This window comes from Chiloscyllium punctatum, chromosome 45 (genome assembly GCF_047496795.1).
Source record: "Chiloscyllium punctatum isolate Juve2018m chromosome 45, sChiPun1.3, whole genome shotgun sequence".
Taxonomy (NCBI): Eukaryota; Metazoa; Chordata; class Chondrichthyes; order Orectolobiformes; family Hemiscylliidae; genus Chiloscyllium; species Chiloscyllium punctatum.
In genome coordinates this window covers 30,617,778-30,642,753 of record NC_092783.1, presented here as the reverse complement: position 1 = coordinate 30,642,753, position 24,976 = coordinate 30,617,778, and the positions used below count along the sequence as shown (strand labels likewise).

The following is a 24,976-nucleotide window of genomic DNA, read 5'->3' as shown; positions in this document are numbered from 1 at the left end:
AGAAGCAGGAGCGCGTGTGGAACAGCGGCACGAAATTCCAGGTAGAACGAAGAGTGACGCTACTGCTGGAGCGAGATGCAGGATCGCCAAATCATAACAGGCTGCAACAGAACGTTGAGCTGTCGGACCAGCAACGCAACTCTGGTAAGAAGACGCAAGTGCGCACGTTTGACACAGCAAGCAGGCACCACTGGGATTCGAACCCAAGATCTCCTGTTTACTAGACAGGCGCTTTAACCATCTAAGCCATGGCGCCACAGCGCGCGCGGGTGGGTGCTGAGTGCACAGGTACAGTTCATTCACCACTTGAAGACAAGGGCTCGTCAACGTGCTTTCCGTCTCGATCTTGCTCAGTGAGAATTGCAAAGAAGAGAGAGTTCACGACTCAACATTCTCCACGCAAACGGCACGGAAAAACACAACCTGCTCTTGAATTCGATGTTTTCACCTCTTTAAACTGACAGGATAAAGAGGATGTGTCATCCTCTCTGGGCCCATTAAGGGCGTTATTACGCTCCAGAGGGAACCTCACACCAAGGGGAAAAGTGTCACTGAAATGAACTGACCAGGAGTGGTGTGTGAGTCAGTGTAAACAGTGAGCAGTAAAGGGTGACCCATTAGCACCAACTCTGAGCTTTGTACCACCAGCTCTACACTCACTTCCTGCCTCATGCCTCGCGGTCGGCATTGTCTTTCACTTTTATTACACTCCCTCGCTGCCGTTCTCAACCTATTTCCGACCGATAGCAGGTGTCCGTTTAGGACCTGCCCCTTTTTGAAACGGATTCCTGGGAGATTGGCGTCACTCGATGGGGTAGGCTTTTGCCCGAAACGTCGATTTCGCTGCTCCTTGGATGCCTGCCTGAACTGTTGTGCTCTTCCAGCGCCACTCATCCAGGGTAGGATTTACTGCCCATCCCTGATTACCCGACAGATCAGGGGGATGAGTTACTTTCCTGAACCCTTGAACTCCTCAGCACGGAGCTCCAGCCATGAGGCTGCGAGGGAAGGGGTTCCAGGACTTTGATCCAGCGCTAGCGAAGCTACAACGAGATCTTTACAACTCAGAAAGCTGAGATGATAGGAGGGGGATTCGCGGAGCTAGTTTACCGGTGTATCTGCTGCCTTTGCCCTTCTAGATGAATGCAAACAATCACTGGGCTGACTCTGGCAGGATCAGCGGGTGTATTCTGTGCGTAACTAGGAATTCGTTTTCAATCGGATAATTCACAATTAGAGAAATAAATCTTCATTACCAGACTGGGAGCTGTATCCAGGTCTGGACGATGCAAAGTCGGATTCCTAAACAGGGATCCCGCCCTGTGACGCTGACAGGAAACCTTGCCAACTGACTTGTACACACGCTGGTGACTGTCCTTCACTCCATATCCACCTTCAGCAGCAATGTTTTCTCTTTTCCTCCTTCAGCAGAAAAAGAAAAGACAACTGCACTCCAACTCTAGGAGAAGGAGGATCTATTTTCCGTTGGCGTAAAATGAATGAACGGTGACGGCAGAGAATGAGGGTGATGATCAGCTCGTGGAGTGTGTGCCCGTGCGCGTTTGCCACAGCATTCCCTGGTAAGTCAGCAGTGTCTCCACCTCACGTCGTTATTCCCACCAAACTGGGAATGAAGGTGGGAGAATAAAAGCGAATGAGAAGCAGGAGCGCGTGTGGAACAGCGGCACGAAATTCCAGGTAGAACGAAGAGTGACACTACTGCTGGAACGAGATGCAGGATCGCCAAATCATAACAGGCTGCAACAGAAAGTTGAGCTGTCTGACCAGCAACACAACTCTGGTAAGAAGATGCAAGTGCGCACTTTTGACACAGCAAGCAGGCACCACGGGGATTCGATCCCAGGATCCCCTGTTTACTAGACAGGCGCTTTAATCATCGAAGCCATGGCGCCACAGCGCACGCGGTTGGGCGCTGAGTGCACAGGTACAGTTCATTCACCACTTGAAGACAAGGGCTCGTCAACGTGCTTTCCGTCTCGATCTTGCTCAGTGAGAATTGCAAAGAAGAGAGAGTTCACGACTCAACATTCTCCACGCAAACGGCACGGAAAAACACAACCTGCTCTTGAATTCGATGTTTTCACCTCTTTAAACTGACAGGATAAAGAGGATGTGTCATCCTCTCTGGGCCCATTAAGGGCGTGATTACGCTCCAGAGGGAACCTCACACCAAGGGGAAAAGTGTCACTGAAATGAACTGACCAGGAGTGGTGTGTGAGTCAGTGTAAACAGTGAGCAGTAAAGGGTGACCCATTAGCACCAACTCTGAGCTTTGTACCACCAGCTCTACACTCACTTCCTGCCTCATGCCTCGCGGTCGGCATTGTCTTTCCCTTTTATTACACTCCCTCGCTGCCGTTCTCAACCTATTTCCGACCGATAGCAGGTGTCCGTTTAGGACCTGCCCCTTTTTGAAACGGATTCCTGGGAGATCGGCGTCACTCGATGGGGTAGGCTTTTGCCCGAAACGTCGATTTCGCTGCTCCTTGGATGCCTGCCTGAACTGTTGTGCTCTTCCAGCGCCACTCATCCAGGGTAGGATTTACTGCCCATCCCTGATTACCCGACAGATCAGGGGGATGAGTTACTTTCCTGAACCCTTGAACTCCTCAGCACGGAGCTCCAGCCATGAGGCTGCGAGGGAAGGGGTTCCAGGACTTTGATCCAGCGCTAGCGAAGCTACAACGAGATCTTTACAACTCAGTAAGCTGAGATGATAGGAGGGGGATTCGCGGAGCTAGTTTACCGGTGTATCTGCTGCCTTTGCCCTTCTAGATGAATGCAAACAATCACTGGGCTGACTCTGGCAGGATCAGCGGGTGTATTCTGTGCGTAACTAGGAATTCGTTTTCAATCGGATAATTCACAATTAGAGAAATAAATCTTCATTACCAGACTGGGAGCTGTATCCAGGTCTGGACGATGCAAAGTCGGATTCCTAAACAGGGATCCCGCCCTGTGACGCTGACAGGAAACCTTGCCAACTGACTTGTACACACGCTGGTGACTGTCCTTCACTCCATATCCACCTTCAGCAGCAATGTTTTCTCTTTTCCTCCTTCAGCAGAAAAAGAAAAGACAACTGCACTCCAACTCTAGGAGAAGGAGGATCTATTTTCCGTTGGCGTAAAATGAATGAACGGTGACGGCAGAGAATGAGGGTGATGATCAGCTCGTGGAGTGTGTGCGCGCGCGCGTTTGCCACAGCATTCCCTGGTAAGTCAGCAGTGTCTCCACCTCACGTCGTTATTCCCACCAAACTGGGAATGAAGGTGGGAGAATAAAAGCGAATGGGAAGCAGGAGCGCGTGTGGAACAGCGGCACGAAATTCCAGGTAGAACGAAGAGTGACACTACTGCTGGAACAAGATGCAGGATCGCCAAATCATAACAGGCTGCAACAGAAAGTTGAGCTGTCTGACCAGCAACACAACTCTGGTAAGAAGACGCAAGTGCGCACTTTTGACACAGCAAGCAGGCACCACTGGGATTCGAACTCAGGATCTCCTGTTTACTAGACAGGCGCTTTAACCATCTAAGCCATGGCGCCACAGCGCGCGCGGTTGGGCGCTGAGTGCACAGGTACAGTTCATTCACCACTTGAAGACAAGGGCTCGTCAAAGTGCTTTCCGTCTCGATCTTGCTCAGTGAGAATTGCAAAGAAGAGAGAGTTCACGACTCAACATTCTCCACGCAAACGGCACGGAAAAACACAACCTGCTCTTGAATTCGATGTTTTCACCTCTTTAAACTGACAGGATAAAGAGGATGTGTCATCCTCTCTGGGCCCATTAAGGGCGTGATTACGCTCCAGAGGGAACCTCACACCAAGGGGAAAAGTGTCACTGAAATGAACTGACCAGGAGTGGTGTGTGAGTCAGTGTAAACAGTGAGCAGTAAAGGGTGACCCATTAGCACCAACTCTGAGCTTTGTACCACCAGCTCTACACTCACTTCCTGCCTCATGCCTCGCGGTCGGCATTGTCTTTCACTTTTATTACACTCCCTCGCTGCCGTTCTCAACCTATTTCCGACCGGTAGCAGGTGTCCGTTTAGGACCTGCCCCTTTTTGAAACGGATTCCTGGGAGATCGGCGTCACTCGGTGGGGTAGGCTTTTGCCCGAAACGTCAATTTCGCTGCTCCTTGGATGCCTGCCTGAACTGTTGTGCTCTTCCAGCGCCACTCATCCAGGGTAGGATTTACTGCCCATCCCTGATTACCCGACAGATCAGGGGGATGAGTTACTTTCCTGAACCCTTGAACTCCTCAGCACGGAGCTCCAGCCATGAGGCTGCTAGGGCAGGGGTTCCAGGACTTTGATCCAGCGCTAGCGAAGCTACAACGAGATCTTTACAACTCAGAAAGCTGAGATGATCGGAGGGGGATTCGCGGAGCTAGTTTACCGGTGTATCTGCTGCCTTTGCCCTTCTAGATGAATGCAAACAATCACTGGGCTGACTCTGGCAGGATCAGCGGGTGTATTCTGTGCGTAACTAGGAATTCGTTTTCAATCGGATAATTCACAATTAGAGAAATAAATCTTCATTACCAGACTGGGAGCTGTATCCAGGTCTGGACGATGCAAAGTCGGATTCCTAAACAGGGATCCCGCCCTGTGACGCTGACAGGAAACCTTGCCAACTGACTTGTACACACGCTGGTGACTGTCCTTCACTCCATATCCACCTTCAGCAGCAATGTTTTCTCTTTTCCTCCTTCAGCAGAAAAAGAAAAGACAACTGCACTCCAACTCTAGGAGAAGGAGGATCTATTTTCCGTTGGCGTAAAATGAATGAACGGTGACGGCAGAGAATGAGGGTGATGATCAGCTCGTGGAGTGTGTGCGCGCGCGCGTTTGCCACAGCATTCCCTGGTAAGTCAGCAGTGTCTCCACCTCACGTCGTTATTCCCACCAAACTGGGAATGAAGGTGGGAGAATAAAAGCGAATGGGAAGCAGGAGCGCGTGTGGAACAGCGGCACGAAATTCCAGGTAGAACGAAGAGTGACACTACTGCTGGAACAAGATGCAGGATCGCCAAATCATAACAGGCTGCAACAGAAAGTTGAGCTGTCTGACCAGCAACACAACTCTGGTAAGAAGACGCAAGTGCGCACTTTTGACACAGCAAGCAGGCACGACTGGGATTTGAACTCAGGATCTCCTGTTTACTAGACAGGCGCTTTAACCATCTAAGCCATGGCGCCACAGCGCGCGCGGTTGGGCGCTGAGTGCACAGGTACAGTTCATTCACCACTTGAAGACAAGGGCTCGTCAACGTGCTTTCCGTCTCGATCTTGCTCAGTGAGAATTGCAAAGAAGAGAGAGTTCACGACTCAACATTCTCCACGCAAACGGCACGGAAAAACACAACCTGCTCTTGAATTCGATGTTTTCACCTCTTTAAACTGACAGGATAAAGAGGATGTGTCATCCTCTCTGGGCCCATTAAGGGCGTGATTACGCTCCAGAGGGAACCTCACACCAAGGGGAAAAGTGTCACTGAAATGAACTGACCAGGAGTGGTGTGTGAGTCAGTGTAAACAGTGAGCAGTAAAGGGTGACCCATTAGCACCAACTCTGAGCTTTGTACCACCAGCTCTACACTCACTTCCTGCCTCATGCCTCGCGGTCGGCATTGTCTTTCACTTTTATTACACTCCCTCGCTGCCGTTCTCAACCTATTTCCGACCGGTAGCAGGTGTCCGTTTAGGACCTGCCCCTTTTTGAAACGGATTCCTGGGAGATCGGCGTCACTCGGTGGGGTAGGCTTTTGCCCGAAACGTCGATTTCGCTGCTCCTTGGATGCCTGCCTGAACTGTTGTGCTCTTCCAGCGCCACTCATCCAGGGTAGGATTTACTGCCCATCCCTGATTACCCGACAGATCAGGGGGATGAGTTACTTTCCTGAACCCTTGAACTCCTCAGCACGGAGCTCCAGCCATGAGGCTGCGAGGGAAGGGGTTCCAGGACTTTGATCCAGCGCTAGCGAAGCTACAACGAGATCTTTACAACTCAGAAAGCTGAGATGATCGGAGGGGGATTCTCGGAGCTAGTTTACCGGTGTATCTGCTGCCTTTGCCCTTCTAGATGAATGCAAACAATCACTGGGCTGACTCTGGCAGGATCAGCGGGTGTATTCTGTGCGTAACTAGGAATTCGTTTTCAATCGGATAATTCACAATTAGAGAAATAAATCTTCATTACCAGACTGGGAGCTGTATCCAGTCTGGACGATGCAAAGTCGGATTCCTAAACAGGGATCCCGCCCTGTGACGCTGACAGGAAACCTTGCCAACTGACTTGTACACACGCTGGTGACTGTCCTTCACTCCATATCCACCTTCAGCAGCAATGTTTTCTCTTTTCCTCCTTCAGCAGAAAAAGAAAAGACAACTGCACTCCAACTCTAGGAGAAGGAGGATCTATTTTCCGTTGGCGTAAAATGAATGAACGTTGACGGCAGAGAATGAGGGTGATGATCAGCTCGTGGAGTGTGTGCGCGCGCGCGTTTGCCACAGCATTCCCTGGTAAGTCAGCAGTGTCTCCACCTCACGTCGTTATTCCCACCAAACTGGGAATGAAGGTGGGAGAATAAAAGCGAATGGGAAGCAGGAGCGCGTGTGGAACAGCGGCACGAAATTCCAGGTAGAACGAAGAGTGACACTACTGCTGGAACAAGATGCAGGATCGCCAAATCATAACAGGCTGCAACAGAAAGTTGAGCTGTCTGACCAGCAACACAACTCTGGTAAGAAGACGCAAGTGCGCACTTTTGACACAGCAAGCAGGCACCACTGGGATTCGAACTCAGGATCTCCTGTTTACTAGACAGGCGCTTTAACCATCTAAGCCATGGCGCCACAGCGCGCGCGGTTGGGCGCTGAGTGCACAGGTACAGTTCATTCACCACTTGAAGACAAGGGCTCGTCAACGTGCTTTCCGTCTCGATCTTGCTCAGTGAGAATTGCAAAGAAGAGAGAGTTCACGACTCAACATTCTCCACGCAAACGGCACGGAAAAACACAACCTGCTCTTGAATTCGATGTTTTCACCTCTTTAAACTGACAGGATAAAGAGGATGTGTCATCCTCTCTGGGCCCATTAAGGGCGTGATTACGCTCCAGAGGGAACCTCACACCAAGGGGAAAAGTGTCACTGAAATGAACTGACCAGGAGTGGTGTGTGAGTCAGTGTAAACAGTGAGCAGTAAAGGGTGACCCATTAGCACCAACTCTGAGCTTTGTACCACCAGCTCTACACTCACTTCCTGCCTCATGCCTCGCGGTCGGCATTGTCTTTCACTTTTATTACACTCCCTCGCTGCCGTTCTCAACCTATTTCCGACCGGTAGCAGGTGTCCGTTTAGGACCTGCCCCTTTTTGAAACGGATTCCTGGGAGATCGGCGTCACTCGGTGGGGTAGGCTTTTGCCCGAAACGTCGATTTCGCTGCTCCTTGGATGCCTGCCTGAACTGTTGTGCTCTTCCAGCGCCACTCATCCAGGGTAGGATTTACTGCCCATCCCTGATTACCCGACAGATCAGGGGGATGAGTTACTTTCCTGAACCCTTGAACTCCTCAGCACGGAGCTCCAGCCATGAGGCTGCGAGGGAAGGGGTTCCAGGACTTTGATCCAGCGCTAGCGAAGCTACAACGAGATCTTTACAACTCAGAAAGCTGAGATGATCGGAGGGGGATTCGCGGAGCTAGTTTACCGGTGTATCTGCTGCCTTTGCCCTTCTAGATGAATGCAAACAATCACTGGGCTGACTCTGGCAGGATCAGCGGGTGTATTCTGTGCGTAACTAGGAATTCGTTTTCAATCGGATAATTCACAATTAGAGAAATAAATCTTCATTACCAGACTGGGAGCTGTATCCAGGTCTGTACGATGCAAAGTCGGATTCCTAAACAGGGATCCCGCCCTGTGACGCTGACAGGAAACCTTGCCAACTGACTTGTACACACGCGGGTGACTGTCCTTCACTCCATATCCACCTTCAGCAGCAATGTTTTCTCTTTTCCTCCTTCAGCAGAAAAAGAAAAGACAACTGCACTCCAACTCTAGGAGAAGGAGGATCTATTTTCCGTTGGCGTAAAATGAATGAACGGTGACGGCAGAGAATGAGGGTGATGATCAGCTCGTGGAGTGTGTGCGCGCGCGCGTTTGCCACAGCATTCCCTGGTAAGTCAGCAGTGTCTCCACCTCACGTCGTTATTCCCACCAAACTGGGAATGAAGGTGGGAGAATAAAAGCGAATGAGAAGCAGGAGCGCTTGTGGAACAGCGGCACGAAATTCCAGGTAGAACAAAGAGTGACACTACTGCTGGAACGAGATGCAGGATCTCCAAAACACAACAGGCTGCAACAGAACGTTGAGCTGTCTGACCAGCAACACAACTCTGGTAAGAAGATGCAAGTGCGCACTTATGACACAGCAAGCAGGCACCACTGGGATTCGAACCCAGGATCTCCTGTTTACTAGACAGGCACTTTAACCATCTAAGCCATGGCGCCACAGCGCGCGGGGGTGGGTGCTGAGTGCACAGGTACAGTTCATTCACCACTTGAAGACAAGGGCTCGTCAACGTGCTTTCCGTCTCGATCTTGCTCAGTGAGAATTGCAAAGAAGAGAGAGTTCACGACTCAACATTCTCCACGCAAACGGCACGGAAAAACACAACCTGCTCTTGAATTCGATGTTTTCACCTCTTTAAACTGACAGGATAAAGAGGATGTGTCATCCTCTCTGGGCCCATTAAGGGCGTTATTACGCTCCAGAGGGAACCTCACACCAAGGGGAAAAGTGTCACTGAAATGAACTGACCAGGAGTGGTGTGTGAGTCAGTGTAAACAGTGAGCAGTAAAGGGTGACCCATTAGCACCAACTCTGAGCTTTGTACCACCAGCTCTACACTCACTTCCTGCCTCATGCCTCGCGCTCGGCATTGTCTTTCACTTTTATTACACTCCCTCGCTGCCGTTCTCAACCTATTTCCGACCGATAGCAGGTGTCCGTTTAGGACCTGCCCCTTTTTGAAACGGATTCCTGGGAGATTGGCGTCACTCGATGGGGTAGGCTTTTGCCCGAAACGTCGATTTCGCTGCTCCTTGGATGCCTGCCTGAACTGTTGTGCTCTTCCAGCGCCACTCATCCAGGGTAGGATTTACTGCCCATCCCTGATTACCCGACAGATCAGGGGGATGAGTTACTTTCCTGAACCCTTGAACTCCTCAGCACGGAGCTCCAGCCATGAGGCTGCGAGGGAAGGGGTTCCAGGACTTTGATCCAGCGCTAGCGAAGCTACAACGAGATCTTTACAACTCAGAAAGCTGAGATGATAGGAGGGGGATTCGCGGAGCTAGTTTACCGGTGTATCTGCTGCCTTTGCCCTTCTAGATGAATGCAAACAATCACTGGGCTGACTCTGGCAGGATCAGCGGGTGTATTCTGTGCGTAACTAGGAATTCGTTTTCAATCGGATAATTCACAATTAGAGAAATAAATCTTCATTACCAGACTGGGAGCTGTATCCAGGTCTGGACGATGCAAAGTCGGATTCCTAAACAGGGATCCCGCCCTGTGACGCTGACAGGAAACCTTGCCAACTGACTTGTACACACGCTGGTGACTGTCCTTCACTCCATATCCACCTTCAGCAGCAATGTTTTCTCTTTTCCTCCTTCAGCAGAAAAAGAAAAGACAACTGCACTCCAACTCTAGGAGAAGGAGGATCTATTTTCCGTTGGCGTAAAATGAATGAACGGTGACGGCAGAGAATGAGGGTGATGATCAGCTCGTGGAGTGTGTGCCCGTGCGCGTTTGCCACAGCATTCCCTGGTAAGTCAGCAGTGTCTCCACCTCACGTCGTTATTCCCACCAAACTGGGAATGAAGGTGGGAGAATAAAAGCGAATGAGAAGCAGGAGCGCGTGTGGAACAGCGGCACGAAATTCCAGGTAGAACGAAGAGTGACACTACTGCTGGAACGAGATGCAGGATCGCCAAATCATAACAGGCTGCAACAGAAAGTTGAGCTGTCTGACCAGCAACACAACTCTGGTAAGAAGACGCAAGTGCGCACTTTTGACACAGCAAGCAGGCACCACGGGGATTCGATCCCAGGATCCCCTGTTTACTAGACAGGCGCTTTAATCATCGAAGCCATGGCGCCACAGCGCGCGCGGTTGGGCGCTGAGTGCACAGGTACAGTTCATTCACCACTTGAAGACAAGGGCTCGTCAACGTGCTTTCCGTCTCGATCTTGCTCAGTGAGAATTGCAAAGAAGAGAGAGTTCACGACTCAACATTCTCCACGCAAACGGCACGGAAAAACACAACCTGCTCTTGAATTCGATGTTTTCACCTCTTTAAACTGACAGGATAAAGAGGATGTGTCATCCTCTCTGGGCCCATTAAGGGCGTGATTACGCTCCAGAGGGAACCTCACACCAAGGGGAAAAGTGTCACTGAAATGAACTGACCAGGAGTGGTGTGTGAGTCAGTGTAAACAGTGAGCAGTAAAGGGTGACCCATTAGCACCAACTCTGAGCTTTGTACCACCAGCTCTACACTCACTTCCTGCCTCATGCCTCGCGGTCGGCATTGTCTTTCACTTTTATTACACTCCCTCGCTGCCGTTCTCAACCTATTTCCGACCGATAGCAGGTGTCCGTTTAGGACCTGCCCCTTTTTGAAACGGATTCCTGGGAGATCGGCGTCACTCGATGGGGTAGGCTTTTGCCCGAAACGTCGATTTCGCTGCTCCTTGGATGCCTGCCTGAACTGTTGTGCTCTTCCAGCGCCACTCATCCAGGGTAGGATTTACTGCCCATCCCTGATTACCCGACAGATCAGGGGGATGAGTTACTTTCCTGAACCCTTGAACTCCTCAGCACGGAGCTCCAGCCATGAGGCTGCGAGGGAAGGGGTTCCAGGACTTTGATCCAGCGCTAGCGAAGCTACAACGAGATCTTTACAACTCAGAAAGCTGAGATGATAGGAGGGGGATTCGCGGAGCTAGTTTACCGGTGTATCTGCTGCCTTTGCCCTTCTAGATGAATGCAAACAATCACTGGGCTGACTCTGGCAGGATCAGCGGGTGTATTCTGTGCGTAACTAGGAATTCGTTTTCAATCGGATAATTCACAATTAGAGAAATAAATCTTCATTACCAGACTGGGAGCTGTATCCAGGTCTGGACGATGCAAAGTCGGATTCCTAAACAGGGATCCCGCCCTGTGACGCTGACAGGAAACCTTGCCAACTGACTTGTACACACGCTGGTGACTGTCCTTCACTCCATATCCACCTTCAGCAGCAATGTTTTCTCTTTTCCTCCTTCAGCAGAAAAAGAAAAGACAACTGCACTCCAACTCTAGGAGAAGGAGGATCTATTTTCCGTTGGCGTAAAATGAATGAACGGTGACGGCAGAGAATGAGGGTGATGATCAGCTCGTGGAGTGTGTGTGCGCGCGCGTTTGCCACAGCATTCCCTGGTAAGTCAGCAGTGTCTCCACCTCACGTCGTTATTCCCACCAAACTGGGAATGAAGGTGGGAGAATAAAAGCGAATGGGAAGCAGGAGCGCGTGTGGAACAGCGGCACGAAATTCCAGGTAGAACGAAGAGTGACACTACTGCTGGAACAAGATGCAGGATCGCCAAATCATAACAGGCTGCAACAGAAAGTTGAGCTGTCTGACCAGCAACACAACTGTGGTAAGAAGATGCAAGTGCGCACTTTTGACACAGCAAGCAGGCACCACTGGGATTCGAACTCAGGATCTCCTGTTTACTAGACAGGCGCTTTAACCATCTAAGCCATGGCGCCACAGTGCGCGCGGTTGGGCGCTGAGTGCACAGGTACAGTTCATTCACCACTTGAAGACAAGGGCTCGTCAACGTGCTTTCCGTCTCGATCTTGCTCAGTGAGAATTACAAAGAAGAGAGAGTTCACGACTCAACATTCTCCACGCAAACGGCACGGAAAAACACAACCTGCTCTTGAATTCGATGTTTTCACCTCTTTAAACTGACAGGATAAAGAGGATGTGTCATCCTCTCTGGGCCCATTAAGGGCGTGATTACGCTCCAGAGGGAACCTCACACCAAGGGGAAAAGTGTCACTGAAATGAACTGACCAGGAGTGGTGTGTGAGTCAGTGTAAACAGTGAGCAGTAAAGGGTGACCCATTAGCAGCAACTCTGAGCTTTGTACCACCAGCTCTACACTCACTTCCTGCCTCATGCCTCGCAGTCGGCATTGTCTTTCACTTTTATTACACTCCCTCGCTGCCGTTCTCAACCTATTTCCGACCGGTAGCAGGTGTCCGTTTAGGACCTGCCCCTTTTTGAAACGGATTCCTGGGAGATCGGCGTCACTCGGTGGGGTAGGCTTTTGCCCGAAACGTCGATTTCGCTGCTCCTTGGATGCCTGCCTGAACTGTTGTGCTCTTCCAGCGCCACTCATCCAGGGTAGGATTTACTGCCCATCCCTGATTACCCGACAGATCAGGGGGATGAGTTACTTTCCTGAACCCTTGAACTCCTCAGCACGGAGCTCCAGCCATGAGGCTGCTAGGGAAGGGGTTCCAGGACTTTGATCCAGCGCTAGCGAAGCTACAACGAGATCTTTACAACTCAGAAAGCTGAGATGATCGGAGGGGGATTCGCGGAGCTAGTTTACCGGTGTATCTGCTGCCTTTGCCCTTCTAGATGAATGCAAACAATCACTGGGCTGACTCTGGCAGGATCAGCGGGTGTATTCTGTGCGTAACTAGGAATTCGTTTTCAATCGGATAATTCACAATTAGAGAAATAAATCTTCATTACCAGACTGGGAGCTGTATCCAGGTCTGAACGATGCAAAGTCGGATTCCTAAACAGGGATCCCGCCCTGTGACGCTGACAGGAAACCTTGCCAACTGACTTGTACACACGCTGGTGACTGTCCTTCACTCCATATCCACCTTCAGCAGCAATGTTTTCTCTTTCCCTCCTTCAGCAGAAAAAGAAAAGACAACTGCACTCCAACTCTAGGAGAAGGAGGATCTATTTTCCGTTGGCGTAAAATGAATGAACGGTGACGGCAGAGAATGAGGGTGATGATCAGCTCGTGGAGTGTGTGCGCGCGCGCGTTTGCCACAGCATTCCCTGGTAAGTCAGCAGTGTCTCCACCTCACGTCGTTATTCCCACCAAACTGGGAATGAAGGTGGGAGAATAAAAGCGAATGGGAAGCAGGAGCGCGTGTGGAACAGCGGCACGAAATTCCAGGTAGAACGAAGAGTGACACTACTGCTGGAACAAGATGCAGGATCGCCAAATCATAACAGGCTGCAACAGAAAGTTGAGCTGTCTGACCAGCAACACAACTCTGGTAAGAAGACGCAAGTGCGCACTTTTGACACAGCAAGCAGGCACCACTGGGATTCGAACTCAGGATCTCCTGTTTACTAGACAGGCGCTTTAACCATCTAAGCCATGGCGCCACAGCGCGCGCGGTTGGGCGCTGAGTGCACAGGTACAGTTCATTCACCACTTGAAGACAAGGGCTCGTCAACGTGCTTTCCGTCTCGATCTTGCTCAGTGAGAATTGCAAAGAAGAGAGAGTTCACGACTCAACATTCTCCACGCAAACGGCACGGAAAAACACAACCTGCTCTTGAATTCGATGTTTTCACCTCTTTAAACTGACAGGATAAAGAGGATGTGTCATCCTCTCTGGGCCCATTAAGGGCGTGATTACGCTCCAGAGGGAACCTCACACCAAGGGGAAAAGTGTCACTGAAATGAACTGACCAGGAGTGGTGTGTGAGTCAGTGTAAACAGTGAGCAGTAAAGGGTGACCCATTAGCACCAACTCTGAGCTTTGTACCACCAGCTCTACACTCACTTCCTGCCTCATGCCTCGCGGTCGGCATTGTCTTTCACTTTTATTACACTCCCTCGCTGCCGTTCTCAACCTATTTCCGACCGATAGCAGGTGTCCGTTTAGGACCTGCCCCTTTTTGAAACGGATTCCTGGGAGATCGGCGTCACTCGGTGGGGTAGGCTTTTGCCCGAAACGTCGATTTCGCTGCTCCTTGGATGCCTGCCTGAACTGTTGTGCTCTTCCAGCGCCACTCATCCAGGGTAGGATTTACTGCCCATCCCTGATTACCCGACAGATCAGGGGGATGAGTTACTTTCCTGAACCCTTGAACTCCTCAGCACGGAGCTCCAGCCATGAGGCTGCGAGGGAAGGGGTTCCAGGACTTTGATCCAGCGCTAGCGAAGCTACAACGAGATCTTTACAACTCAGAAAGCTGAGATGATCGGAGGGGGATTCGCGGAGCTAGTTTACCGGTGTATCTGCTGCCTTTGCCCTTCTAGATGAATGCAAACAATCACTGGGCTGACTCTGGCAGGATCAGCGGGTGTATTCTGTGCGTAACTAGGAATTCGTTTTCAATCGGATAATTCACAATTAGAGAAATAAATCTTCATTACCAGACTGGGAGCTGTATCCAGGTCTGTACGATGCAAAGTCGGATTCCTAAACAGGGATCCCGCCCTGTGACGCTGACAGGAAACCTTGCCAACTGACTTGTACACACGCTGGTGACTGTCCTTCACTCCATATCCACCTTCAGCAGCAATGTTTTCTCTTTTCCTCCTTCAGCAGAAAAAGAAAAGACAACTGCACTCCAACTCTAGGAGAAGGAGGATCTATTTTCCGTTGGCGTAAAATGAATGAACGGTGACGGCAGAGAATGAGGGTGATGATCAGCTCGTGGAGTGTGTGCGCGCGCGCGTTTGCCACAGCATTCCCTGGTAAGTCAGCAGTGTCTCCACCTCACGTCGTTATTCCCACCAAACTGGGAATGAAGGTGGGAGAATAAAAGCGAATGAGAAGCAGGAGCGCTTGTGGAACAGCGGCACGAAATTCCAGGTAGAACAAAGAGTGACACTACTGCTGGAACGAGATGCAGGATCTCCAAAACACAACAGGCTGCAACAGAACGTTGAGCTGTCTGACCAGCAACACAACTCTGGTAAGAAGATGCAAGTGCGCACTTTTGACACAGCAAGCAGGCACCACTGGGATTCGAACCCAGGATCTCCTGTTTACTAGACAGGCACTTTAACCATCTAAGCCATGGCGCCACAGCGCGCGCGGGTGGGTGCTGAGTGCACAGGTACAGTTCATTCACCACTTGAAGACAAGGGCTCGTCAACGTGCTTTCCGTCTCGATCTTGCTCAGTGAGAATTGCAAAGAAGAGAGAGTTCACGACTCAACATTCTCCACGCAAACGGCACGGAAAAACACAACCTGCTCTTGAATTCGATGTTTTCACCTCTTTAAACTGACAGGATAAAGAGGATGTGTCATCCTCTCTGGGCCCATTAAGGGCGTTATTACGCTCCAGAGGGAACCTCACACCAAGGGGAAAAGTGTCACTGAAATGAACTGACCAGGAGTGGTGTGTGAGTCAGTGTAAACAGTGAGCAGTAAAGGGTGACCCATTAGCACCAACTCTGAGCTTTGTACCACCAGCTCTACACTCACTTCCTGCCTCATGCCTCGCGGTCGGCATTGTCTTTCACTTTTATTACACTCCCTCGCTGCCGTTCTCAACCTATTTCCGACCGATAGCAGGTGTCCGTTTAGGACCTGCCCCTTTTTGAAACGGATTCCTGGGAGATTGGCGTCACTCGATGGGGTAGGCTTTTGCCCGAAACGTCGATTTCGCTGCTCCTTGGATGCCTGCCTGAACTGTTGTGCTCTTCCAGCGCCACTCATCCAGGGTAGGATTTACTGCCCATCCCTGATTACCCGACAGATCAGGGGGATGAGTTACTTTCCTGAACCCTTGAACTCCTCAGCACGGAGCTCCAGACATGAGGCTGCGAGGGAAGGGGTTCCAGGACTTTGATCCAGCGCTAGCGAAGCTACAACGAGATCTTTACAACTCAGAAAGCTGAGATGATAGGAGGGGGATTCGCAGAGCTAGTTTACCGGTGTATCTGCTGCCTTTGCCCTTCTAGATGAATGCAAACAATCACTGGGCTGACTCTGGCAGGATCAGCGGGTGTATTCTGTGCGTAACTAGGAATTCGTTTTCAATCGGATAATTCACAATTAGAGAAATAAATCTTCATTACCAGACTGGGAGCTGTATCCAGGTCTGGACGATGCAAAGTCGGATTCCTAAACAGGGATCCCGCCCTGTGACGCTGACAGGAAACCTTGCCAACTGACTTGTACACATGCTGGTGACTGTCCTTCACTCCATATCCACCTTCAGCAGCAATGTTTTCTCTTTTCCTCCTTCAGCAGAAAAAGAAAAGACAACTGCACTCCAACTCTAGGAGAAGGAGGATCTATTTTCCGTTGGCGTAAAATGAATGAACGGTGACGGCAGAGAATGAGGGTGATGATCAGCTCGTGGAGTGTGTGCGCGCGCGCGTTTGCCACAGCATTCCCTGGTAAGTCAGCAGTGTCTCCACCTCACGTCGTTATTCCCACCAAACTGGGAATGAAGGTGGGAGAATAAAAGCGAATGAGAAGCAGGAGCGCGTGTGGAACAGCGGCACGAAATTCCAGGTAGAACGAAGAGTGACACTACTGCTGGAACGAGATGCAGGATCGCCAAATCATAACAGGCTGCAACAGAAAGTTGAGCTGTCTGACCAGCAACACAACTCTGGTAAGAAGATGCAAGTGCGCACTTTTGACACAGCAAGCAGGCACCACGGGGATTCGATCCCAGGATCCCCTGTTTACTACACAGGCGCTTTAATCATCGAAGCCATGGCGCCACAGCGCGCGCGGTTGGGCGCTGAGTGCACAGGTACAGTTCATTCACCACTTGAAGACAAGGGCTCGTCAACGTGCTTTCCGTCTCGATCTTGCTCAGTGAGAATTGCAAAGAAGAGAGAGTTCACGACTCAACATTCTCCACGCAAACGGCACGGAAAAACACAACCTGCTCTTGAATTCGATGTTTTCACCTCTTTAAACTGACAGGATAAAGAGGATGTGTCATCCTCTCTGGGCCCATTAAGGGCGTGATTACGCTCCAGAGGGAACCTCACACCAAGGGGAAAAGTGTCACTGAAATGAACTGACCAGGAGTGGTGTGTGAGTCAGTGTAAACAGTGAGCAGTAAAGGGTGACCCATTAGCACCAACTCTGAGCTTTGTACCACCAGCTCTACACTCACTTCCTGCCTCATGCCTCGCGGTCGGCATTGTCTTTCACTTTTATTACACTCCCTCGCTGCCGTTCTCAACCTATTTCCGACCGATAGCAGGTGTCCGTTTAGGACCTGACCCTTTTTGAAACGGATTCCTGGGAGATCGGCGTCACTCGATGGGGTAGGCTTTTGCCCGAAACGTCGATTTCGCTGCTCCTTGGATGCCTGCCTGAACTGTTGTGCTCTTCCAGCGCCACTCATCCAGGGTAGGATTTACTGCCCATCCCTGATTACCCGACAGATCAGGGGGATGAGTTACTTTCCTGAACCCTTGAACTCCTCAGCACGGAGCTCCAGCCATGAGGCTGCGAGGGAAGGGGTTCCAGGACTTTGATCCAGCGCTAGCGAAGCTACAACGAGATCTTTACAACTCAGAAAGCTGAGATGATAGGAGGGGGATTCGCGGAGCTAGTTTACCGGTGTATCTGCTGCCTTTGCCGTCTAGATGAATTCAAACAATCACTGGGCTGACTCTGGCAGGATCAGCGGGTGTATTCTGTGCGTAACTAGGAATTCGTTTTCAATCGGATAATTCACAATTAGAGAAATAAATCTTCATTACCAGACTGGGAGCTGTATCCAGGTCTGGACGATGCAAAGTCGGATTCCTAAACAGGGATCCCGCCCTGTGACGCTGACAGGAAACCTTGCCAACTGACTTGTACACACGCTGGTGACTGTCCTTCACTCCATATCCACCTTCAGCAGCAATGTTTTCTCTTTTCCTCCTTCAGCAGAAAAAGAAAAGACAACTGCACTCCAACTCTAGGAGAAGGAGGATCTATTTTCCGTTGGCGTAAAATGAATGAACGGTGACGGCAGAGAATGAGGGTGATGATCAGCTCGTGGAGTGTGTGCGCGCGCGCGTTTGCCACAGCATTCCCTGGTAAGTCAGCAGTGTCTCCACCTCACGTCGTTATTCCCACCAAACTGGGAATGAAGGTGGGAGAATAAAAGCGAATGAGAAGCAGGAGCGCGTGTGGAACAGCGGCACGAAATTCCAGGTAGAACGAAGAGCTGGAACGAGATGCAGGATCGCCAAATCATAACAGGCTGCAACAGAAAGTTGAGCTGTCTGACCAGCAACACAACTCTGGTAAGAAGATGCAAGTGCGAACTGTTGACACAGCAAGCAGGCACTACTGGGATTCGAACCCAGGATCTCTTGTTTAATAGACAGGCGCTTTAACCATCTAAGCCATGGCGCCACAGCGCGCGCGGTTGGGCGCTGAGTGCACAGGTACAGTTCATTCACCACTTGAAGACAAGGGTTCGTCAACGTGCTTTCCGTCTCGATCTTGCTCAGTGAGAATTGCAAAGAAGAGAGAGTTCACGACTCAACATTCTCCACGCAAACGGCACGGAAAAACACAACCTGCTCTTGAATTCGATGTTTTCACCTCTTTAAACTGACAGGATAAAGAGGATGTGTCATCCTCTCTGGGCCCATTAAGGGCGTGATTACGCTCCAGAGGGAACCTCACACCAAGGGGAAAAGTGTCACTGAAATGAACTGACCAGGAGTGGTGTGTGAGTCAGTGTAAACAGTGAGCAGTAAAGGGTGACCCATTAGCACCAACTCTGAGCTTTGTACCACCAGCTCTACACTCACTTCCTGCCTCATGCCTCGCGGTCGGCATTGTCTTTCACTTTTATTACACTCCCTCGCTGCCGTTCTCAACCTATTTCCGACCGATAGCAGGTGTCTGTTTAGGACCTGCCCCTTTTTGAAACGGATTCCTGGGAGATCGGCGTCACTCGATGGGGTAGGCTTTTGCCCGAAACGTCGATTTCGCTGCTCCTTGGATGCCTGCCTGAACTGTTGTGCTCTTCCAGCGCCACTCATCCAGGGTAGGATTTACTGCCCATCCCTGATTACCCGACAGATCAGGGGGATGAGTTACTTTCCTGAACCCTTGAACTCCTCAGCACGGAGCTCCAGCCATGAGGCTGCGAGGGAAGGGGTTCCAGGACTTTGATCCAGCGCTAGCGAAGCTACAACGAGATCTTTACAACTCAGAAAGCTGAGATGATAGGAGGGGGATTCGCGGAGCTAGTTTACCGGTGTATCTGCTGCCTTTGCCCTTCTAGATGAATGCAAACAATCACTGGGCTGACTCTGGCAGGATCAGCGGGTGTATTCTGTGCGTAACTAGGAATTCGTTTTCAATCGGATAATTCACAATTAGAGAAATAAATCTTCATTACCAGACTGGGAGCTGTATCCAGGTCTGGACGATGCAAAGTCGGATTCCTAAACAGGGATCCCGCCCTGTGACGCTGACAGGAAACCTTGCCAACTGACTTGTACACACGCTGGTGACTGTCCTTCACTCCATATCCACCTTCAGCAGCAATGTTTTCTCTTTTCCTCCTTCAGCAGAAAAAGAAAAGACAACTGCACTCCAACTCTAGGAGAAGGAGGATCTATTTTCCGTTGGCGTAAAATGAATGAACGGTGACGGCAGAGAATGAGGGTGATGATCAGCTCGTGGAGTGTGTGCGCGCGCGCGTTTGCCACAGCATTCCCTGGTAAGTCAGCAGTGTCTCCACCTAACGTCGTTATTCCCACCAAACTGGGAATGAAGGTGGGAGAATAAAAGCGAATGAGAAGCAGGAGCGCGTGTGGAACAGCGGCACGAAATTCCAGGTAGAACGAAGAGTGACACTACTGCTGGAACGAGATGCAGGATCGCCAAATCATAACAGGCTGCAACAGAACGTTGAGCTGTCTGACCAGCAACACAACTCTGGTAAAAAGATGCAAGCGCGCACTGTTGACACAGCAAGCAGGCACCACTGGGATTCGATCCAAGGATCTCCTGTTTACGAGACAGGCGCTTTAACCATCTAAGCCATGGCGCCACAGCACGCGCGGTTGGGCGCTGAGTGCACAGGTACAGTTCATTCACCACTTGAAGACAAGGGCTCGTCAACGTGCTTTCCGTCTCGATCTTGCTCAGTGAGAATTGCAAAGAAGAGAGAGTTCACGACTCAACATTCTCCACGCAAACGGCACGGAAAAACACAACCTGCTCTTGAATTCGATGTTTTCACCTCTTTAAACTGACAGGATAAAGAGGATGTGTCATCCTCTCTGGGCCCATTAAGGGCGTTATTACACTCCAGAGGGAACCTCACACCAAGGGGAAAAGTGTCACTGAAATGAACTGACCAGGAGTGGTGTGTGAGTCAGTGTAAACAGTGAGCAGTAAAGGGTGACCCATTAGCACCAACTCTGAGCTTTGTACCACCAGCTCTACACTCACTTCCTGCCTCATGCCTCGCAGTCGGCATTGTCTTTCACTTTTATTACACTCCCTCGCTGCCGTTCTCAACCTATTTCCGACCGATAGCAGGTGTCCGTTTAGGACCTGCCCCTTTTTGAAACGGATTCCTGGGAGATCGGCGTCACTCGATGGGGTAGGCTTTTGCCCGAAACGTCGATTTCGCTGCTCCTTGGATGCCTGCCTGAACTGTTGTGCTCTTCCAGCGCCACTCATCCAGGGTAGGATTTACTGCCCATCCCTGATTACCCGACAGATCAGGGGGATGAGTTACTTTCCTGAACCCTTGAACTCCTCAGCACGGAGCTCCAGCCATGAGGCTGCTAGGGAAGGGGTTCCAGGACTTTGATCCAGCGCTAGCGAAGCTACAACGAGATCTTTATAACTCAGAAAGCTGAGATGATAGGAGGGGGATTCGCGGAGCTAGTTTACCGGTGTATCTGCTGCCTTTGCCCTTCTAGATGAATGCAAACAATCACTGGGCTGACTCTGGCAGGATCAGCGGGTGTATTCTGTGCGTAACTAGGAATTCGTTTTCAATCGGATAATTCACAATTAGAGAAATAAATCTTCATTACCAGACTGGGAGCTGTATCCAGGTCTGGACGATGCAAAGTCGGATTCCTAAACAGGGATCCCGCCCTGTGACGCTGGCAGGAAACCTTACCAACTGACTTGTACACACGCTGGTGACTGTCCTTCACTCCATATCCACCTTCAGCAGCAATGTTTTCTCTTTTCCTCCTTCAGCAGAAAAAGAAAAGACAACTGCACTCCAACTCTAGGAGAAGGAGGATCTATTTTCCGTTGGCGTAAAATGAATGAACGGTGACGGCAGAGAATGAGGGTGATGATCAGCTCGTGGAGTGTGTGCGCGCGCGCGTTTTCCACAGCATTCCCTGTTAAGTCAGCAGTGTCTCCACCTCACGTCGTTATTCCCACCAAACTGGGAATGAAGGTGGGAGAATAAAAGCGAATGAGAAGCAGGAGCGCGTGTGGAACAGCGGCACGAAATTCCAGGTAGAACGAAGAGTGACGCTACTGCTGGAACGAGATGCAGGATCGCCAAATCATAACAGGCTGCAACAGAACGTTGAGCTGTCTGACCAGCAACACAACTCTGGTAAGAAGATGCAAGTGCGCACTTTTGACACAGCAAGCAGGCACACCTGGGATTCGAACCCAGGCTCTCCTGTTAACTAGACAGGCGCTTTAACCATCTAAGCCATGGCGCCACAGCGCGCGCAGTGGGGCGCTGAGTGCACAGGTACAGTTCATTCACCACTTGAAGACAAGGGCTCGTCAACGTGCTTTCCGTCTCGATCTTGCTCAGTGAGAATTGCAAAGAAGAGAGAGTTCACGACTCAACATTCTCCACGCAAACGGCACGGAAAAACACAACCTGCTCTTGAATTCGATGTTTTCACCTCTTTAAACTGACAGGATAAAGAGGATGTGTCATCCTCTCTGGGCCCATTAAGGGCGTTATTACACTCCAGAGGGAACCTCACTCCAAGGGGAAAAGTGTCACTGAAATGAACTGACCAGGAGTGGTGTGTGAGTCAGTGTAAACAGTGAGCAGTAAAGGGTGACCCATTAGCACCAACTCTGAGCTTTGTACCACCAGCTCTACACTCACTTCCTGCCTCATGCCTCGCGGTCGGCATTGTCTTTCACTTTTATTACACTCCCTCGCTGCCGTTCTCAACCTATTTCCGACCGATAGCAGGTGTCCATTTAGGACCTGCCCCTTTTTGAAACGGATTCCTGGGAGATCGGCGTCACTCGATGGGGTAGGCTTTTGCCCGAAACGTCGATTTCGCTGCTCCTTGGATGCCTGCCTGAACTGTTGTGCTCTTCCAGCGCCACTCATCCAGGGTAGGATTTACTGCCCATCCCTGATTACCCGACAGATCAGGGGGATGAGTTACTTTCCTGAACCCTTGAACTCCTCAGCACGGAGCTCCAGCCATGAGGCTGCTCGGGAAGGGGTTCCAGGACTTTGATCCAGCGCTAGCGAAGCTACAACGAGATCTTTACAACTCAGAAAGCTGAGATGATAGGAGGGGGATTCGCGGAGCTAGTTTACCGGTGTATCTGCTGCCTTTGCCCTTCTAGATGAATGCAATCAATCACTGGGCTGACTCTGGCAGGATCAGCGGGTGTATTCTGTGCGTAACTAGGAATTCGTTTTCAATCGGATAATTCACAATTAGAGAAATAAATCTTCATTACCAGACTGGGAGCTGTATCCAGGTCTGGATGATGCAAAGTCGGATTCCTAAACAGGGATCCCGCCCTGTGACGCTGACAGGAAAACTTGCCAACTGACTTGTACACACGCTGGTGACTGTCCTTCACTCCATATCCACCTTCAGCAGCAATGTTTTCTCTTTTCCTCCTTCAGCAGAAAAAGAAAAGACAACTGCACTCCAACTCTAGGAGAAGGAGGATCTATTTTCCGTTGGCGTAAAATGAATGAACGGTGACGGCAGAGAATGAGGGTGATGATCAGCTCGTGGAGTGTGTGCGCGCGCGCGTTTGCCACAGCATTCCCTGTTAAGTCAGCAGTGTCTCCACCTCACGTCGTTATTCCCACCAAACTGGGAATGAAGGTGGGAGAATAAAAGCGAATGAGAAGCAGGAGCGCGTGTGGAACAGCGGCACAAAATTCCAGGTAGAACGAAGAGTGACGCTACTGCTGGAACGAGATGCAGGATCGCCAAATCATAACAGGCTGCAACAGAACGTTGAGCTGTCTGACCAGCAACACAACTCTGGTAAGAAGATGCAAGTGCGCACTGTTGACACAGCAAGCAGGCACCACTGGGATTCGAACCCAGGATCTCCTGTTTACAAGACAGGCGGTTTAACCATCTAAGCCATGGCGCTACAGCGCGCGCGGTTGGGCGCTGAGTGCACAGGTACAGTTCATTCACCACTTGAAGACAAGGGCTCGTCAACGTGCTTTCCATCTCGATCTTGCTCAGTGAGAATTGCAAAGAAGAGAGAGTTCACGACTCAACATTCTCCACGCAAACGGCACGGAAAAACACAACCTGCTCTTGAATTCGATGTTTTCACCTCTTTAAACTGACAGGATAAAGAGGATGTGTCATCCTCTCTGGGCCCATTAAGGGCGTTATTACGCTCCAGAGGGAACCTCACACCAAGGGGAAATGTGTCACTGAAATGAACTGACCAGGAGTGGTGTGTGAGTCAGTGTAAACAGTGAGCAGTAAAGGGTGACCCATTAGCACCAACTCTGAGCTTTGTACCACCAGCTCTACACTCACTTCCTGCCTAATGCCTCGCGGTCGGCATTGTCTTTCACTTTTATTACACTCCCTCGCTGCCGTTCTCAACCTATTTCCGACCGATAGCAGGTGTCCATTTAGGACCTGCCCCTTTTTGAAACGGATTCCTGGAAGATCGGCGTCACTCGATGGGGTAGGCTTTTGCCCGAAACGTCAATTTCGCTGCTCCTTGGATGCCTGCCTGAACTGTTGTGCTCTTCCAGCGCCACTCATCCAGGGTAGGATTTACTGCCCATCCCTGATTACCCGACAGATCAGGGGGATGAGTTACTTTCCTGAACCCTTGAACTCCTCAGCACGGAGCTCCAGCCATGAGGCTGCTAGGGAAGGGGTTCCAGGACTTTGATCCAGCGCTAGCGAAGCTACAACGAGATCTTTACAACTCAGAAAGCTGAGATGATAGGAGGGGGATTCGCGGAGCTAGTTTACCGGTGTATCTGCTGCCTTTGCCCTTCTAGATGAATGCAAACAATCACTGGGCTGACTCTGGCAGGATCAGCGGGTGTATTCTGTGCGTAACTAGGAATTCGTTTTCAATCGGATAATTCACAATTAGAGAAATAAATCTTCATTACCAGACTGGGAGCTGTATCCAGGTCTGGACGATGCAAAGTCGGATTCCTAAACAGGGATCCCGCCCTGTGACGCTGGCAGGAAACCTTGCCAACTGACTTGTACACACGCTGGTGACTGTCCTTCACTCCATATCCACCTTCAGCAGCAATGTTTTCTCTTTTCCTCCTTCAGCAGAAAAAGAAAAGACAACTGCACTCCAACTCTAGGAGAAGGAGGATCTATTTTCCGTTGGCGTAAAATGAATGAACGGTGACGGCAGAGAATGAGGGTGATGATCAGCTCGTGGAGTGTGTGCGCGCGCGCGTTTGCCACAGCATTCCCTGGTAAGTCAGCAGTGTCTCCACCTCAAGTCGTTATTCCCACCAAACTGGGAATGAAGGTAGGAGAAAAAAAGCGAATGAGAAGCAGGATCGCGTGTGGAACAGCGGCACGAAATTCCAGGTAGAACGAAGAGTGACGCTACTGCTGGAGCGAGATGCAGGATCGCCAAATCATAACAGGCTGCAACAGAACGTTGAGCTGTCGGACCAGCAA

At 50.6% G+C, this 24,976-nt stretch overlaps 12 non-coding genes across 12 annotated transcripts; all 12 read right to left on the bottom strand.

Moving 5' to 3' along the window:
• Positions 1 to 182: 182 nt before the first annotated feature.
• Positions 183 to 256, bottom strand: trnat-agu (transfer RNA threonine (anticodon AGU)). Its single transcript has one exon. It is a non-coding gene; the product is annotated as a tRNA-Thr (tRNA).
• Positions 257 to 3,496: 3,240 nt separating this feature from the next.
• On the bottom strand, positions 3,497 to 3,570 carry trnat-agu (transfer RNA threonine (anticodon AGU)). Its single transcript has one exon. It is a non-coding gene; the product is annotated as a tRNA-Thr (tRNA).
• A 1,583-nt stretch (positions 3,571 to 5,153) lies between these two features.
• Positions 5,154 to 5,227, bottom strand: trnat-agu (transfer RNA threonine (anticodon AGU)). The gene has a single exon. It is a non-coding gene; the product is annotated as a tRNA-Thr (tRNA).
• Positions 5,228 to 6,809: 1,582 nt separating this feature from the next.
• Positions 6,810 to 6,883, bottom strand: trnat-agu (transfer RNA threonine (anticodon AGU)). The gene has a single exon. It is a non-coding gene; the product is annotated as a tRNA-Thr (tRNA).
• Positions 6,884 to 8,466: 1,583 nt separating this feature from the next.
• Positions 8,467 to 8,540, bottom strand: trnat-agu (transfer RNA threonine (anticodon AGU)). The gene has a single exon. It is a non-coding gene; the product is annotated as a tRNA-Thr (tRNA).
• Positions 8,541 to 11,780: 3,240 nt separating this feature from the next.
• trnat-agu (transfer RNA threonine (anticodon AGU)) lies at positions 11,781 to 11,854 on the bottom strand. The gene has a single exon. It is a non-coding gene; the product is annotated as a tRNA-Thr (tRNA).
• A 1,583-nt stretch (positions 11,855 to 13,437) lies between these two features.
• trnat-agu (transfer RNA threonine (anticodon AGU)) lies at positions 13,438 to 13,511 on the bottom strand. The gene has a single exon. It is a non-coding gene; the product is annotated as a tRNA-Thr (tRNA).
• A 1,583-nt stretch (positions 13,512 to 15,094) lies between these two features.
• On the bottom strand, positions 15,095 to 15,168 carry trnat-agu (transfer RNA threonine (anticodon AGU)). Its single transcript has one exon. It is a non-coding gene; the product is annotated as a tRNA-Thr (tRNA).
• A 3,228-nt stretch (positions 15,169 to 18,396) lies between these two features.
• Positions 18,397 to 18,470, bottom strand: trnan-auu (transfer RNA asparagine (anticodon AUU)). Its single transcript has one exon. It is a non-coding gene; the product is annotated as a tRNA-Asn (tRNA).
• Positions 18,471 to 20,053: 1,583 nt separating this feature from the next.
• trnat-cgu (transfer RNA threonine (anticodon CGU)) lies at positions 20,054 to 20,127 on the bottom strand. Its single transcript has one exon. It is a non-coding gene; the product is annotated as a tRNA-Thr (tRNA).
• Positions 20,128 to 21,710: 1,583 nt separating this feature from the next.
• On the bottom strand, positions 21,711 to 21,784 carry trnat-agu (transfer RNA threonine (anticodon AGU)). Its single transcript has one exon. It is a non-coding gene; the product is annotated as a tRNA-Thr (tRNA).
• Positions 21,785 to 23,367: 1,583 nt separating this feature from the next.
• On the bottom strand, positions 23,368 to 23,441 carry trnat-ugu (transfer RNA threonine (anticodon UGU)). Its single transcript has one exon. It is a non-coding gene; the product is annotated as a tRNA-Thr (tRNA).
• Between the last annotated feature and the right edge of the window lie 1,535 nt (positions 23,442 to 24,976).